We start from the raw sequence: 16,378 nt of genomic DNA, 5'->3' as shown, positions 1-16,378 counted from the left end.
AGCAAGTAATATGATTTCATTTACGAATTCAGTCTTTTAGTGCTTTCCAATATTATCTCTCCTCTAGAAAGGTTAGTCTCATTATTTGGGTCCCAAACACATGCTAAATTTGTCCTCTTTGAACTTTTAAGCTCCTTAAGGGCAAGTAACTGGTTCTTATGTTTCTGTGTATCCGTAGTGCCAAGGAGTGGGCTACATTGTAGCTTCTCAGTAAAGTGTAATGTAGTTGACCTTGGAATGCCCCTGCCAGTCAGAATTCCCCAGGCAGAGCCTCTGCAGAAGCTCAGATAGAGTTCCTTCCTGCCTTGTTATATTGTTATAAGTCCCCAGCAATGTTATATTGTAGCATTTGCCACTTTGTATTACAAATTACCTGTTTATATGTTTCTTCCACCAGTCTGTGTTGCTTCTGTATGGCAGTTACTCATAGTAATCTGTGGAGTAAGACTATCTTTCTAGGAATTTGTGAGTTTCATGTAATTCCTGGTAGAGCCTCAGTAGACTAGTCATGAGGATCTCCTAGGCTTCCAGGTAGCTTGTACTAGGCCTTAAAGAGGGACTTGCCACCTTAAAATACAGAATCACAAAGACTTAGGCAGAGAAGAGCACTGGAAGGAAAATTTCTGACCAGAGATCTTTGACCAGCTCATTACAGTTTTGACATCCTGAGTTTCCTCTTCCACATGGGGTCCTCTGTTGTCACTGACAAGAGGATGTGGGTAGGTTATATGCAAATACTAGGACACTTTATATCAGGGAGTTGTTCATCAGTGGATTTTGATATTTATGGGGGTTCTGGGACCAATCCCCTGGGGTACTGAGGGATGACTCTATCTGAAAAAGTAAGTGTCTTTGCTTTACTCAACAGTTTTGAGTTGAAGACTCTATAAGATAGTGTTAGAAATAGTGTTTCCACTTTATTCTGAAAGAACATAAATTAAGAATTGCAGGTTTCTAATAGCCAAAGTTTAACCGAACAGAGTGCTCCAGGTTTTTCTTTTTTCTTTCTTTTTTTTTCTTTTCTTTACTTTTTTTTTTTTTTTTTTGAGGAGGACAGGGGTGGATGGGATAGAGAGGATAAAAATAAAAGTCTTCTTTATACCTCATTCTCCTTAAATTTCACCTTCCCCTTTGGAGTTATCTTTGATTATTGGCCCAAGTGCATATCTAGCTCCTTTCCCTTTGAACAACTGAGAAAGGCTACACCTTATAAAACCAAAAGTCTATCAAAATGTAGTACTAGAGAACAACCATGGGTAAATGGAGAAAATAAGAAGCAAAATGGCACTATGAACTACGGATTGATTATTGTTCTCTTATCTTGAAGGACCTGCTCTCTTCCACATATTACCTTGAGATAGCCGTTACAGAGAGGTAGAACAACTTTAGGGCATTTTGCTGGAATTTCTAATTCCTAGTTTTTGACCTGTCCACAGATGGAGGGCTTCTTTTCACATCCCATCACACAAAAGCTTCTCAGACAGGTTAATGATCATGACCAAGAAAGTCAAATTCCCATTCTGCCACCCACCCCTGTACCTTTCTTTGTTTGGTTTCAGTTTTCTGAGAGATACACCTATTCGCTAGGAGACTGTTAGTGAATGATCTCAATATTCTGATGAGCAACATTTTATAACCTTGGCAGTAACATCAATTTAACTATACCATCTTATAATATACTAGTGGTAATAGAGAATACAATATGAGTTTATGCATATAATAGGTAAAACCAGAAGTTTTGCTTCCTCATATTATTCCAGCCTAACTCTTAGGAATATAAATATATTTTTTCTGAGTAGAGAATAATGGTAGTTCTTTACAAGGTTGCATATTAAGTACAGGATTTTTTTTTTAATTATCTAGAATTATAAAATACTTTTTCATTACTACTTTACTGTAAGTACTCTTGGTATACTCTTTTAGAAGGGATCAGAATCATTAAAACATTTTTTAGATGCTGAAGAATACTGGAAGAAACCAACTGCTTTTTATTTGGTTTTCAGGGGAGCTTATTGGGAACATCCTTCTATTTTGATATATTTCCCATTTCTTTAATGAACATTTGTAGCTATCTCTTTAGTTTATATTGTTTGCGAAATTAAAATGTTCAAAGCTAATAAGCCTTGTTGACCTTCCATCTAAAAGTATGTTCCACATTGCCTTGCAGCTTCTACTGATATTGTAAACTGCTAAAAATGACTGGGTATTCTGTTAAACTGTGCAAGTGTTTAGGTTTCAAGGTGCTGTTTGCAGTTATTTTCTTGGTGACTAACCTATAAATCTAGTTTCAACTGCCTGTAGACTTGACTGCCTCAAGCATAAAGGAGGTATAAAAAGAAACTTGCTACTTCAGCAGGTTGAAAATAATTTTCTCCTTTCACACAGCAGCATTTGCTAAATCAACTAAAAATTGCATGGTAACATTTCAAGAACCATAAAAATATGACTATATCAACTTTTTTGGCTTTTATTTTCTTCTTTTGACAAAAGAGAAATATTGGCATTTTGACTTATCATGTTACAGTTAAGTCCCCTCAATCTAGAAATTTTTTCTTCTTGAAGAGTCTAGGATCTGGAAGTAGCTGAAGAACTGTAGCATCTGTAAAGGTCGTATGTCAGTAAGGAGCATGGTGAATACAAAGATCTGAAGGAACAGGGTGGCCAGAGGGCAAGACAGAAGGACAGTGTAGTGATGTGGGGCTAGGAGATACTTAGGGGCTAGATCATGTAGCTTGGACCTTATAGGTCATGTTGGGTTTTGTTTTTATTTTGAAGGCAATAGAGATCAGTTGAAGAGTTTTAATTAGGATGGAAGGATTAAAGTAGGTATAACATTATAGTTAAGTTTTGAGGTATCCTTTATCTCCAGATAATTTTTGGAAGGAGCAGACAGTACTCCTAGCAATTCAAAAAATTTCACATAAAAATTTGAGAAACAATTGTAAAGTCATAGACCAACAAAGAAAAGTAGGTAAGAAGTGTGGGGTAATAATGTAAAGTATTAAGAAAGGTGTCAAATTAAAGATACTGATAGCAGAAAAGAAACAGGTTGTGGATAGAAATAAGAAAGAATTGCATCATGCTCCAGGGCAGGACAGAGAGCCTAACTGTATGTTAGCACTGGAACCCTGATGTTTTTCCACACCTTTGCTGGATGGGTCTAAGTCAGTGTATGTTTTTGTGCGTGTGTACTTCTCACATGTGTTACAGCTTATGGCCTTTAAGATAGTGACAAATAGCAACCCTCAGTATAGTGCTATTGAAGGTATGATATCTTTACAACAATAAGTCATAATGCAGACAAATATATAAACCTGTACAATAATGTGTATACTGAAATACATTTAGTAAATATTTATGTCTCCTATATACAAGCCGCTGTGTTTATTGCTGGGATATAATGATGTACAAGTCATGCAGACTATAAACATGTTATATACTGGTATTTAACTTGCAGGGTGTTGTTGAAACACATCTGAGAGCAATTAACTCAGACTTAGGAAGTCCAGAAGGCTTGTATAAGCAAGATTTTTGTATGTCTTCTCTCAATATTTTATCTAGGTTGAAAAAACAAGGCAGATTCATTGATGTACTCGTTCGATAAATAATTATTGAACACAGTATTGTGACAGGTACTTACTTTAGTACAATCAGATGTAGTCTATGGCAGAAAGCCATTAATTACATATTCAAATATTTTGCATCTGTAAAATATACTAGAGAGGAGAAGGGGCATCATTCCATATGTGCTTATATAAAAGGGGAATTTGGCCTCTTCATGGTGATCAGAGAATGCGTCCCTGAGATCTAGAGGATGAGTGGGAATTAACTAGACAAAGTAAGGGGAGAGCAGCATCTGCAAAGGTCATATACCAGTAGGGAGCATGGTGAGCACAAAGGTCTGAAGGACCAGGGTGGCCAGAGGGCAAGAAAGGACAGTGTGGTGATGTGCAGCTAGGAGATACTTAGGGGATAGATCATGTAGCTTGGACTTTATAGGCCATATAGGGTTTTGTTTTTATTTTAGAGGCCCTGGAAATCAGTTGAAGAGTTTTAAATAGGATGGGAGGGTTAAAGTAGGGATAACATTGTAGTTAAGTTTTGAAGTATCCTACCATTGAAGAAAATGGACCTAGGCAGGAGTAGATGGTGGTGGTTGAGATGGAGAGCAATAAATTGATTTGAGAGATATTTGGAAGGCAAATGGATAGAACTTTTTGATGGATCAGATATGGGTGTGACAGTGAAAGAGTGGTCAAGGTGTTGATTTCTAGGTTTTGGGCTTGTATACTCAAATCAATTAGTTCAGTTCAGTTGGATAGGAACTATTAGAAGATGAGCATATTTCGCGGGGTGGGGTGGGCATGAATCGAAGTTGGACATTATTTGAGTGAGAGGTGCCTTTACGTCATCTAAGACGTCAGCTAGGCGTTAGAAAATACTAACCTTGTGCTCAGAAGAGAAGACTGGGCTAGAGATATAAATTTGGAGTCATTTCGGTATAGCTGGTGATTGAAGCAGTGCATGGATGGGGTCATCTAAGGCTGCAACTGTCTAGTATAGTAGTCATTAGACATGTGGTTACTGAAAACTTCAAATGTGTTTAGTTCAAGTTCAGATGCACAATGCAAAATACTGGGTTTGGAATACTTAGTATAAAATGAGTATAAAGATCTCAATAATTTTTATATTATATATTTTCAATATGCTATGTTAAAATATATTATTAATTTCATTTTTCTCTTTACTTTTTAAAATGTGGCTACTAGAAAATTTGAAATTATGTATGCAGCTTTCATTATATTTCTGTTGGACAGCACCGATCTAAGGACCAAGCTTTAAGTCAGAGGCTAAGTTTAAGTACTGAGAAATTTCAGCATTTTTAGAAGAGCATTAGCCTTTAAGGAGCTGCCAGATAGGGAAAAAAAGCTTTAGAATGCATTATAAAATCGTTGACTTTTCTCAGAGGAGAAAATGGACATATCTTTAAGAGTTCTTTGATAAGATTATTTGTTAGGTCAGTATTAGTTTATTGACTTGCTGATATTACAGACAGAGCAGTTTTTGAGACATTCTTTATAAATTCATATATCTGAAGTTCTTTTTTTTTTTAATTCCCCCAAATCTCCCTTCAGATTCCTCTAAATATAAAATGCAAATAAATTCAGCTGCAGCTTTTCAGAAAGCAGTCTGTCATGGATGTTACATGACGATGTTAAGAAAAAACATTTTTATTTTACTAAATTCCTAAGCAGGACTGTGAGGAGTTTGAAAATTAGTAAGGGTAGATGTTGTAAAATACCTAATGTGAAACATTAAATATGAGTATATATGGAAAAACTTGCTAAATAAATTAACCTTAGTTAGGTTGAAGGTTGGGCTGATGTAACAGAGACTCCACATTACAGAAGCCTGAAGAACATAGCTTTTTTTCCCCTCTGTCATAAAACTACCCAGAATGGTGGGACAGTTCTACTTTGTGCTGTCATTTAGGGACCCAGGTTTCTTCTATCTTACTCCTCACCCCTTGGTATTCCAAGTGTGGTCTATAGATCAGCAGCACTGACATTGCTTGGTGGCTTGTTAGAAATGTAGAATCTCTATCTTCACCAGAAACCTACTAAGCTTCTCTATTTTAATGAGATTCTCTCAGTGATTATTTTGCACATTAAAGTTTGAGGAGCACTACTCTAGGGTATTGTCCCTATCTTCATGGTCATAGCAAAGTAGCTGTCATATCTGGGTTTCAGCCAGCTGGAAAGGGAAAGACAGGAGAGAGCCATGGAGTCAGTTGATGAGGACACATCATGTTCTTGGTTTCCAAGAACTTTAGTCTCACATCTAGTTGAAAGGGATTCTGAGGACTGTAGTCTAGCTCAGTGATTCTCAAGCTGTCAACCAGTTAATGTTGTAAACTGTAAAACCTTGTAGCAGTATGAGATTGCTCTAGAAGTTTCTATGCTTACCTCAGTTTGTATCCTATCATGCAGCAGTAACAAAGTTTGTGGATTGGCATTGATCTATGGACCACATTTGAAGTAGTTCTATTCTACCTGGACACATTTGAATTTTTCACTCAGCGGTACTGCTCAAACTATGGTAAATTTGAGTGAATTGGTATGAATAGAAGAGGCTCCCCCCCTTTTCTTGCTCTTCATACTGTTTGATTTAGTTTACTTAATATTCTTCTGCTTAAAAATATTTGTAGTAATAATCTTATGTTTGTAAAGGACTTTTCAGTTTGCAAAGCCCTTTTCCCTACATTGTATGGCATTCCATAATCATAATTAGTCTGTATTATATTTGCTTATAAAAGGGGATTACAAGCCTTATTGGTTTAATCATATTGCTGAAACCTAGTATGGCATATCAAGGAATGGTCAGATTTGTTATGAGATAATGCTTCCTTTTTATGTATTTTGTAACTTTCTTATACTTTTAGTTATGAATTAATATTAGTTTAGAATTAGTGTTATAAAACTTATCTGTGCCATTATCATACTGGCTAACTGCTTGACATGGTTTGAATTATTCCTGCCCTGACATGTTTTTGTGGAAAATAAAATTGAATTGGACTGTTGGTGGTCTTTTAAAATGTTTTACCTTATCACAATAGCTTTCATGTGTATGTAAATTGAATTGTTTATAGTTATTGGTAATGCTTTAAGCAAAAGTATATGTAAAAAATATATGAATATAGATCTCTATATATCTAAAACATACACTTATGTTCACCTTGCTTGTTGCTGTTATGGTCTGCCTGGTATCCCCTCTGCAGGAACCCCCTGACCTAATTTTTTTTTTTCATTTTTGTGAAAGTACCCAGTATATGTGAACTAATAGGTCAGCAAGAAGTCAGCAGTGTGAAAATGCTGCCAACGAATGGGCTTGAAAGCTTGAATCAATTTGTGTTTGAAACTGAGAGTGAGAAATTAAATAATTTTGAATACACATTTATATTAGAATTAGTTAATTAGAATTCCATCACAAAACTGGATTATTGTGAGAGATTGAGAAAAATAAAATAGTTACAAAAACACTGCTATGTACCTCTGATCTTCTTTTAGTTTTATATCTACTTCTTCAGGTGCTGTATGGTTGGTAATTAAAGAGCATAGGCTCTAAAGACCAACTCTCCTGAGCTGAGGTCAGTCCTGGTTCTGCCACTGATTACCTATACCATTGAGCACCTTTCTTAACTGCTCTCTGTCTCAGTTTGGTCATCCATAAAATGATGTCAATTGTTATATACTTACCTCATAGTATAGTTAAGAGAATTAGTAGGGTAATACACACAAAGTACTTGGAACATGGCTTGGCATATGCTGAGCACCCAGTGAATACTTCATGTTCTTACTATTGTGTGTCAAGCCCGGACTCTCTTAGCTTAGGGTTGTCAGTTAAATAAATTCATGTGACTTGCACAAGTATGGTTTTCTGGTCTGATGTCACCCTTGGAGAAAGTTGATGCCTTTTACTCTATTTTAGAATACCTTATATTATCTGTGAGAAGATTACTTTGATAAAGCTGAAATCTTTATATCTTAAGGATTTTGAATCTCATATTTTACCATTAGCATTTGGTAATCTTGTAAATATTAGTGTCTCAAGTTAAAGATAAAATGATACAGGTAGATAGAATATTTATTTCACATAATATTACATTATTTCCTTATTTCAGGAAGAACAGAAAGAAATTTGAGAGGAAGCTATTAATATTCAGTCTATTAATAAGGATGTGAATTTAATAAGTTTCAGAAGCTGAAGGCAGGCAATTTCATGTTCTTATTGAAATGTTGCATTGTTATTATTTGCCTTTAATTTTTGTAAATGAGGATTTCACTTAAGGAGTAATGGGTTGCCCTTCTCAAGAATTAAATGTGTGGAACCAATTATGCAATAGGTAAATTTATGGGACAGTATATATTTTTTTTAAGACTAAATGCATTTTTTGAGAGAGGAGGACACATCTTTTGAGTCTAGTTTTTATAGAAAGATAGATTATACAGCTTTACTCTAAGTAAGGAGTTGGCAAACTATGGCTAGTGGGCCAAATCTGGCCTGCTACCTGTCTTTGTAAGTAAAGTTTTATTGGAACACAGCCAGAACTATTTATACACCTCTACTGTCTATGTTTGGGTGCTTTTGTGCCACAGGAGCAGAGTTGAGTAGTTGTGACAGAAATTGTATGGCCTGCAAAACCTACAAGATTTACTACCTGGTCATTTACCAAAAAAGTTTGCTGATCTCTGCCCTAAGTACTTAGTGAAAATAGATGTATCAGTCCATTATTATTTAGAAAAAACTGAGGTTGGAACAAGTAGTACATGCTACTGGTTCCAGTATTTGTCAAAAATAACTTGCCAAGACAACCACAGTCCATGTTCTTATCCTTATTCTTAATGACTGGTTTAAATGGGGCTGTTTCACAGATTAACAAATCCTAACTATTTGATAAGAATGTGCCAGTACTTGCAATGGGTGCTTTCTATCAAATACAAAGTTGTCAGATGTTTTTGAAATGGTTGGCTGATTTTAATAGAACTTTTTCATTATGTTCTGGGGCAGATAGTAATCCTTCATTGGTTTCCTTTGAACCTTCCCATCACACCTGGACAACTTTTGGATTCCATAGAAAACCTAGAGCACAGACCTTTTTTTTTTTTTTTTAAATCAGTACTGCTTAAACAGAGGAAAGAGAGTGAATGTGAGTTTGAAAAACTTGGTGAAACATATCATTCTTGAGTAAAATACAGGAGTTTGTTTTTAAATAACCGTATATTTGATAGCCAGAGATATTTAAATTAACCTGATTGGTAATCAGCAGGCTGATTATTTTAGATTAGAAATTGAATTTATGAAAAAAATAATTTGATGTCTCGATTTGACCTGGGTTGATGATGTTTTGTAACAGTGTTCAAAGGACTAGGGATGAAGGGTGTAATAAAATTCAGTTCTTTAATATTCATTGCCATACTCTTATTGATATTTTTCCTTTTTGGATATGTGTCCTCAAACTTGTAGAATTACTGGTTCCACTACATAGACATTCATATTCACTGGGATCTAGTGCACAATTTTCATTTTTGGCATTATTCTGATTATAGAAATTATGTTACTATTTCATCTTTTACACTTCATCTAACCACTTTGGTGTACTGGGGCCATAATTAACATAGTGGCCATAAGCAAACATGCTCATTTAATAAATATAACGAATAATAGGCAAATGCCATTATTGAGAAAACTAGGTCCTCAATGTTAGCTAACTAAACAGACAAATGCAGTCTTTATAGCTCTTTCATGGACTTGAAGAATTTGAAAATTTTGAAGAATACCTTAGTTTTTCTGTAAAAATCATGATTAATTTTACCTATCAAATTGTGAGATGTATGTAGATAAAATTGCTTTCTTTTCTTAAATGGCCAAACTTTGTGTGGATTACTTGATGGATTCCCTGGGAACCACTGAGGTCCAGAGGATCTACTGAGAGTTTTAAATGAAGGCCATGAAGATATCAGATTTATTGAGTTTACAAAGATCATTCTGGCTTTTATTTCAAGGGTGGGTTATGAGATCAAGACTCAGGCAAGGACAGTTTAAAGAAAAACATTCTTTAGAGGTAAACCTTATCAATGTATTTTTTTCTTAAGGGAAATTGAAGAAAGAGAACTCTGATTGGCTCTCTCTCCTTGATTTGTCCCCTTCCCCCATTTAAAAATAAAACCAGTTGATACTGTTTACTCTATTAGTGTTAATGCTGGCCATTTCTTAATGTCTTTTGCTTAAGAATTAATAACTTTATTGGATGCCTCAAAAATTGTGCTTTGTAAGTTGATAAAATAAGTGATTTAACATGGTATAATATTAAGCCATAGCAAAAATGGCTGTGATTTCACTGACTTTCAATAAATAAGGTACCTCTAAGTGTAAATATTTTTGAAGGAAAATGAGGAAGTTCTCATAGTTCTTAGGTGTAGGTTTCTGAAGAGTACCAGGGATTTTTTTTTTTTAACTAAGGAAGTTTTAAGAATATATTTATATAAAAAAAGGAGTGATTATTGACAGATGGGAATACTTGCTATCATCTTTCCCACGACTGAGTTGATGTGACCAACTACTAATTCCATTCTTATTTTAGTGCTATTTCCAAACCAGTATGTGAATGAAGCCAACATTGATTTACCAAGTAGATATTTGTTAAGCAAGACTTTTTTCTTCAAAATCTGATTTTCCTTTTTTAGAAAATATTTTCCAAATGCCTTTTCTGGGTGTGTGTGTGTGTGTGTGTGTGTGTGCGTGTGTATATATACGCACACACACACATATATATACACATACACACACGCATATTTGGTTTGAAAGCTGCTGTTTTAATGTTGAGCACATGTATGACTGTGTTCATATGTACATTTCTTTGCATTAGTTATGTACATTTCTTTGCACAGTCTGGCTTTTTGCTTCCTCCACACTGCTGAAATGCTTTTGCTAAAGTACCAGTGACCTCCCAGTTGTGAGATATCCTTCATGTCTTTCCTTAGCGACCTCTTTGCTGTATTGGGCAGTATTTGTGAATCTTGAAATTCACTATTCCTTGTCTTCCCTAATGCTGCAGAATTCGTCTTCTCTTCATCACTTTCTAATCATTCATTTGCCATTTTTAAACGATATTCTTATCTTGCCCTTCCCTGGCTTTTCTTACCTTCCTTATTGGTACTAACCAAGTTCTATTTGGTCTGCTTTTTCATTCTTCTTACTTTAACTCATTTGTTTTCATGATTTAAACTAATTTCAATATGCTGATGATTCCTAAATCTGCCTATGCCCGTACTTCAGACTGCAGCCTTGTATATAAAATGCTCTGCACAATTTAAATTAGGTATCACAGAGGCACCTCAAACTCCTCATGCCTCTATCTGTACTTCTCTTCCCCTCCATCTCCCAAATTCTTCTTCTCTTTTATACTGTGTCTTAGAGGTGGTACGTTCATCTCACCATTCACATATCAATCATTTTTTACTCTTACTGTTCCATCATATTTAAACTAACAATCAGTCCTGCCAGTTTTACTTTCTAAATATTTGTCTGTTTTAGGCCTTCATTCTGGAGAACACATTAGTAGCCTCATGATTGGTCTTCTTGCTTCTTCTCTCAGATCTTTTTTTTCTATAAGCTGTTAGAATGAGTTACCTAAAAAGGTTGTCTAACCTCTAGATCTCCTGTCCCCTATAGCAGCAGTCCCCAACCTTTTTGGCTCCAGGGACCAGTTTCATGGAAGACAATATTTCCATGGATGGGGTTGGGGCAGGGTAGGCAGAGCTCAGGTGGTGATGTGAGCGATGGGGAGCGGCTGTAAATACAGATGAAGCTTTGCTCACCAGCTGCTCACCTCCTGCTGTGCAGAGCTCTGTGGTAGTCCCTAACAGGCCAAGGTGGGGTAGGGTGGAGGGTTAGGGATGAAGTCTGCCTTACGAAGGTATGCATGGTTTCTTGTTTGTTTGTTTGTTTGTTTGTTTCTTTCTTTTTTTTTTTTTTTTTGGTCTCTTGTTTCTTTCTGGCCTCCTTTTTTGCTCCTACTTCCTTTATAGTTTATGTTCTGGCATCAACTTGCTTGTGAGTCTGTTGTGTATGTGGTATGTTATGTCTGCCATTCATCGTGCCATTTTTCATTTTGTCCTTTCTGCCTGGAATGCTTTTCTCCATTTAAGTTAGTTAATCCTTGCCTATCATTTTAAAACATAGCCATTACCTGTTATAAGAAGTTTTCCCTAATGGGAAGTAAGTGTCCTTCCCTGGAGCTGCTTTAATATTCTATCTCTTGCTCATTGTACTATAATTGTTTATGTGTCTGTCTCCTCAAATGAACCAAGCTTCACTGGGACTGAATTTATTTGAGGTCAACACAATGCTTTTTTCATCTTCAAATTCCTAGGACTAGTACAATGTCTGTCACTGAGTAGGTAGGGACTCAACAAATGTTTATTGAAATGATTGGACTTTTCTTTTTTAACTGCAGTATAACTAATACAGGTTGAATAGTTGTATACATTTATATAACCACCATCCCAAACAAAATACAGAATGTTGCTATTACCCAAGAAAAGTTTTCTCCTGCTCTGTTCTTCCTGTGCCCTCAGGTCATCTTTTTCTGATGTCTGTCATCATGAATTAATTTTCCTGTGATTGGACATTATAAAAATGGAAATCTTTTTTTCTGACTTCTTAGAACCGTAACATAATTTTTTAAAGGTTCATTCATGTTCTCATCTGTATCAGTAATTTGTTCTTTTTTATTTTTGAGGAGTAGTCCATATTTGGAATGGAATGCCACAATTTGTTTAGTCATTCTTCTGTTGATAGTCAATAACCAGTTTCTGGTTATTATGAATGAGATTGTGAGCATTCTTGTATAAGGATTTTTGTGGGCATATGCTTTCATTTCTCTCAGATAATACCTAGGAGTGGAATTGCTGGGTCATAAGGCAGATTTATTATGTGTTTAACTTTATAAGAAATAGCCAAACTTTTATTTCCAAAGTGACTGTGAAATCTGATACTCCAACAATGTATGAAAGATCTGATTTCTCTACTTCCTCACCAATATTCAGTGTTAAGAGTCCTTTTGATTTTAGCCATTCATGCTGCTGTGAAATGGTATCTCATTGTAGTTTTAATGTGTATTTTCTTGATGTTAAAGACGTTAAGCACTTTCCTGTGCTTACTGGCCATTTATGAAGTTTCTGAGTCTTTTGCTCATTTAAAAAATTGGATTGTTGGACTTTTTAATGTTGATTATTTCTAGTTGTCTTACTAGGTACATATGTGAATGTTTTTTCCAGTCTTTGGTTTATTTATTTTATTAATGGTATCTTTTGATGATTAAAAATTTTAAATTTTGGTTAAAAGATCAGTTTTATCAGTTTTTCTTTCATGATTAGTATTTTATATGTCCTAAGAATAATTGCCTACCTCAAGTTTGTGAAGATACTTTTATATGTTTGCTTCTAGGATCTGTAGGGTATGGTTTTATGTTTAAGTATATGACCAAATTAATTGTGGTATGTGGAGTGGGAAAGAGATATAGTTGTATTATTATTATTATTATTGTTGTTTTGGGATAGTTGTTTCAGTACCATTTATTAAAAAGATTTTTCTTTCCCTATTGGAGTGACTTGGCATTTTGGTTGAAGATCTTTTGACCATAGTTTGTCTATATCTGGATGCTATTCTATTTCTTTGTTCTATTTGTCCTCATGCCAGTGTTACATTGTCTTGATTAATGAAGCTTTATAGTACGTACTGATAACAATTAGTATAGGCCTTTATCTTCTCTTTCAGGATAATTTGGTTATTCTTGATCATTTGCATTTCCATATGAATTTTAGAATCAGCACGTCTATTTATTGAAGAAAATCCTCCGGGGACTTATGATTGCTAGAAAATCGTGGTAGTGTAGTAAATAACCTCCCCAAATCTCCTCCCATGACTATACATGTAACTTCACAACAATGAAAAATCTTTGTAAAACCATGCTGTCGACATTATGTGAGAATGTGTCGGACTGCAGTCTGAAGCGTGTAAGGTTTTTTTGGATTGGCCGGCACCAGAGAAAGAAAGAGGAGCAGAGTTGAAAGGGATAAGTAAAGAGGCTTTATTGGCGCGCTCCCCGGTGAGAGTAACGAGTTCCGAGAGAGGAACCTGGAAAAGCTTCATGGGTCCCACAAGTGGACCAGAGAAGTCGCCCTGCCCAGAAATCTGAGTGGGGTTATATATGTTTTTAGGGCTGGGGGATGGGGGTTTCTTCGATGGGAAGATTTATGGTGGGGAGAGCAAGGAATTTTCCATTGCAGTTTTAGGGCGGGTATTGAGAACTAGGAGGGGCCGGTGGTATGTGTGGACTCCAGGAACCAAGACCCTTATCAGGGTAACCATCCAGGTGTGGTCGTCCTTTAACTTAGCTGGGCCTTGCAGGCATTGTCCTTGGCAGGTCTCATGGACTTCTTTTTCCATCAGGGAGGGGAGGTGTGCCTGCCACCAGCCTTACAAAGCGTAGGTTCTTGGTGTGCTCATGGTTGAAGAATGACCACACACGCCAAAGTAAGGCAAGCACGAAAATGAGGTTTATTGAGGAGAGGAAGATCGGATTATAGAGCAAGAGGAAGATACAGGTTTACTGAGCGAGATATATACTCCAGAGATGATGACTAGACCCATTGTCATAGCAAAAGAGAGCGCAGAAAAAAAAGGGGGGGGGTTGGTTATGGTCTGGGTCTTGTTTTATAGTGTCTGGATTGGGACCTCCCTCGTGGCTCAGATGTCACCATGGAACTACTTTGATTGGACAGTTGGGAGTTATATACCTGAGTCTTACTGCGCATGTAGATCTCCCATGAGCCTCTTTGAAAGCCTAGTTGGGGTGGGAGGGGGACTGCAACTGTACCCACATTTGTCCTTAGGAGACCTGGAATCCCTCACTATGTACCTAATAGACGGAGAATGTGGAAACTATGAAATACTTGTGAATAAAATGAAAATGTTAAGTGCCAGCACCATGGTTCAACACACTCCCACTCCAGTCTTGCCCCACTGTGGGGCTTTAGTGATCCAAAGCAGACCTTGAAAAAAAACCATAGAAAAACAGAGGAGAGATGCTTGTGAGGTGACTGGAGGGTGTGAGGAATGACCACCAGAAAGATTAAATCCACTCTAAATGTGAAAATACTAAAGAAACCTGGCATATTGGGAAGATATTTCAAAGTATGCATATCTTAGAAGACAGGTACCAAATAAAGGACGAGAAAGAAGCAAATGCCATAAAGTGGGCCAGGCATGCACTTTGAAACATATAGATGCTGTGTAAAAGAACTGGTGTGTGAATTAAAGGGATAGACTCTATTTAAATGTTTAAGACTGATTTTAAAGAATAGGTGTAATTTAAAGGGATATCTTTCAAATGCATTGCTTCTGGGAGATAAGCAAAAAGGAAGAAGTTTCCTTTGGTAATTGGGTAGTGAGGAGAAAAAGAGGAAAAAGGAAAATTAGGGCCTTGCAATACACAAGAGAACTACAAAATTGGAGGATTCATACCACTCTCCACTTACCCCAACCACCTAAAGAAACAGAAAAACCAACTACTTCATTAAAGTATCAATACATGGCATTAATAGACTGATAGGAAAAGGTGACATTGGACTAGAAACATTGTAAAACAGCTCACTGTCACAAAATGAACAAAAGAAAAGTTTCTAAATCAGGAAATACATTTGCATACAAATAAGGAAAATTTTCCTTCCGAAAAACAACCATGAAGTATGAAAAAACTGTAAATTTATACTCCAACAGAATTAAATTTACTTCAACAAGCTTTTGGGAGTATGAAAAATCACTGAAGTCAGAAGTTATAAGTATTTGTGTATCTAAACACATCTAAACGTAGAAAAGGTACAATAAAAATACAGTATTATAATCTTATGGGAATTAAGTTGCATATGACTGTATTGAGAACTTTTTTCCTCTTAATTGCAAATAGTTATAATATCCACTTTAAATCGTTGTTAGTTCCATCTGGTTCATCTTGGTATCAGATTTGAATGTGGAGATTTTGGTTCTGTTGTTTTTCACTGATGATTATTGTTTCCTGTGTTACACAGCAGTCCCCAACCTTTTTGGCACTGCTTTCATGGAAGACAATTATTCCACGGATGCGGAGGTGAGGTGGGGTGAGGGGAGGTGGAGCTCAGGCAGTGATGCCAGTGAAGGGGATTGGTTAGGAAATACAGATGAAGCTTCACTCACTCCCCTGCTGCTCACCTCCTGCCATTTCCTGAGTTTCGTGGAAGACAATTTCTCCACAGATGGGGATGGTGAGGTGGGAGTTGGAGCTCAGGCGGTGATGCACAGCCCAGTTCCTAACAGACCATGGTTTGGGGACTGCAGTTATAGAAGATACTTTTTTTTTGTTTTGGCTGGGCTTAAACTGTGGACTCTTATCTTGTGCAGCAGCTCCATTCTCTGTTCAACTCTTTTGTCTTCAGCTCGGATGTTCTCAGTCTGTTCTGTACATGTGTCATTCAGAGGTCAGTCAGAAATGTGGGTGGAGAATTTGGTGATCCCCTTTCTAGGTCTTTTCATGATTCCTCCATATTCTTCAGTGCTTCTGATTTACCCACCTCCCTTTACTGTATAATTAAAAGGGCTAAATTCACTTTTTATTATACCTCTGTATAGTTTGTATTTTATTATTTATAGATTTAAACCAATCTGAAAGAATTCATTCATTCAGAAAGAATGAATGAAGGCATTTTAAGTTGAATAGAAAAATGTCCTTCATAGATTCTAAGGTAGGGGATGGCCTTTTAAAGTAATTTTATTTAATAGA

General features: G+C 36.2%; 1 protein-coding gene across 7 annotated transcripts in view; it reads left to right on the top strand.

Moving 5' to 3' along the window:
* TDRD3 (tudor domain containing 3) overlaps positions 1 to 16,378 on the top strand; it is a 173,171-nt gene that overhangs the window by 44,140 nt on the left and 112,653 nt on the right. The gene's annotated exons all lie outside the window — the stretch shown is intronic.

The sequence above is a fragment of the Eulemur rufifrons genome, chromosome 4, assembly GCF_041146395.1.
Source record: "Eulemur rufifrons isolate Redbay chromosome 4, OSU_ERuf_1, whole genome shotgun sequence".
Classification (NCBI taxonomy): Eukaryota; Metazoa; Chordata; class Mammalia; order Primates; family Lemuridae; genus Eulemur; species Eulemur rufifrons.
The sequence above is the reverse complement of the archived record's forward strand: the minus strand, read 5'-3'. Positions and strand labels throughout refer to the sequence as shown.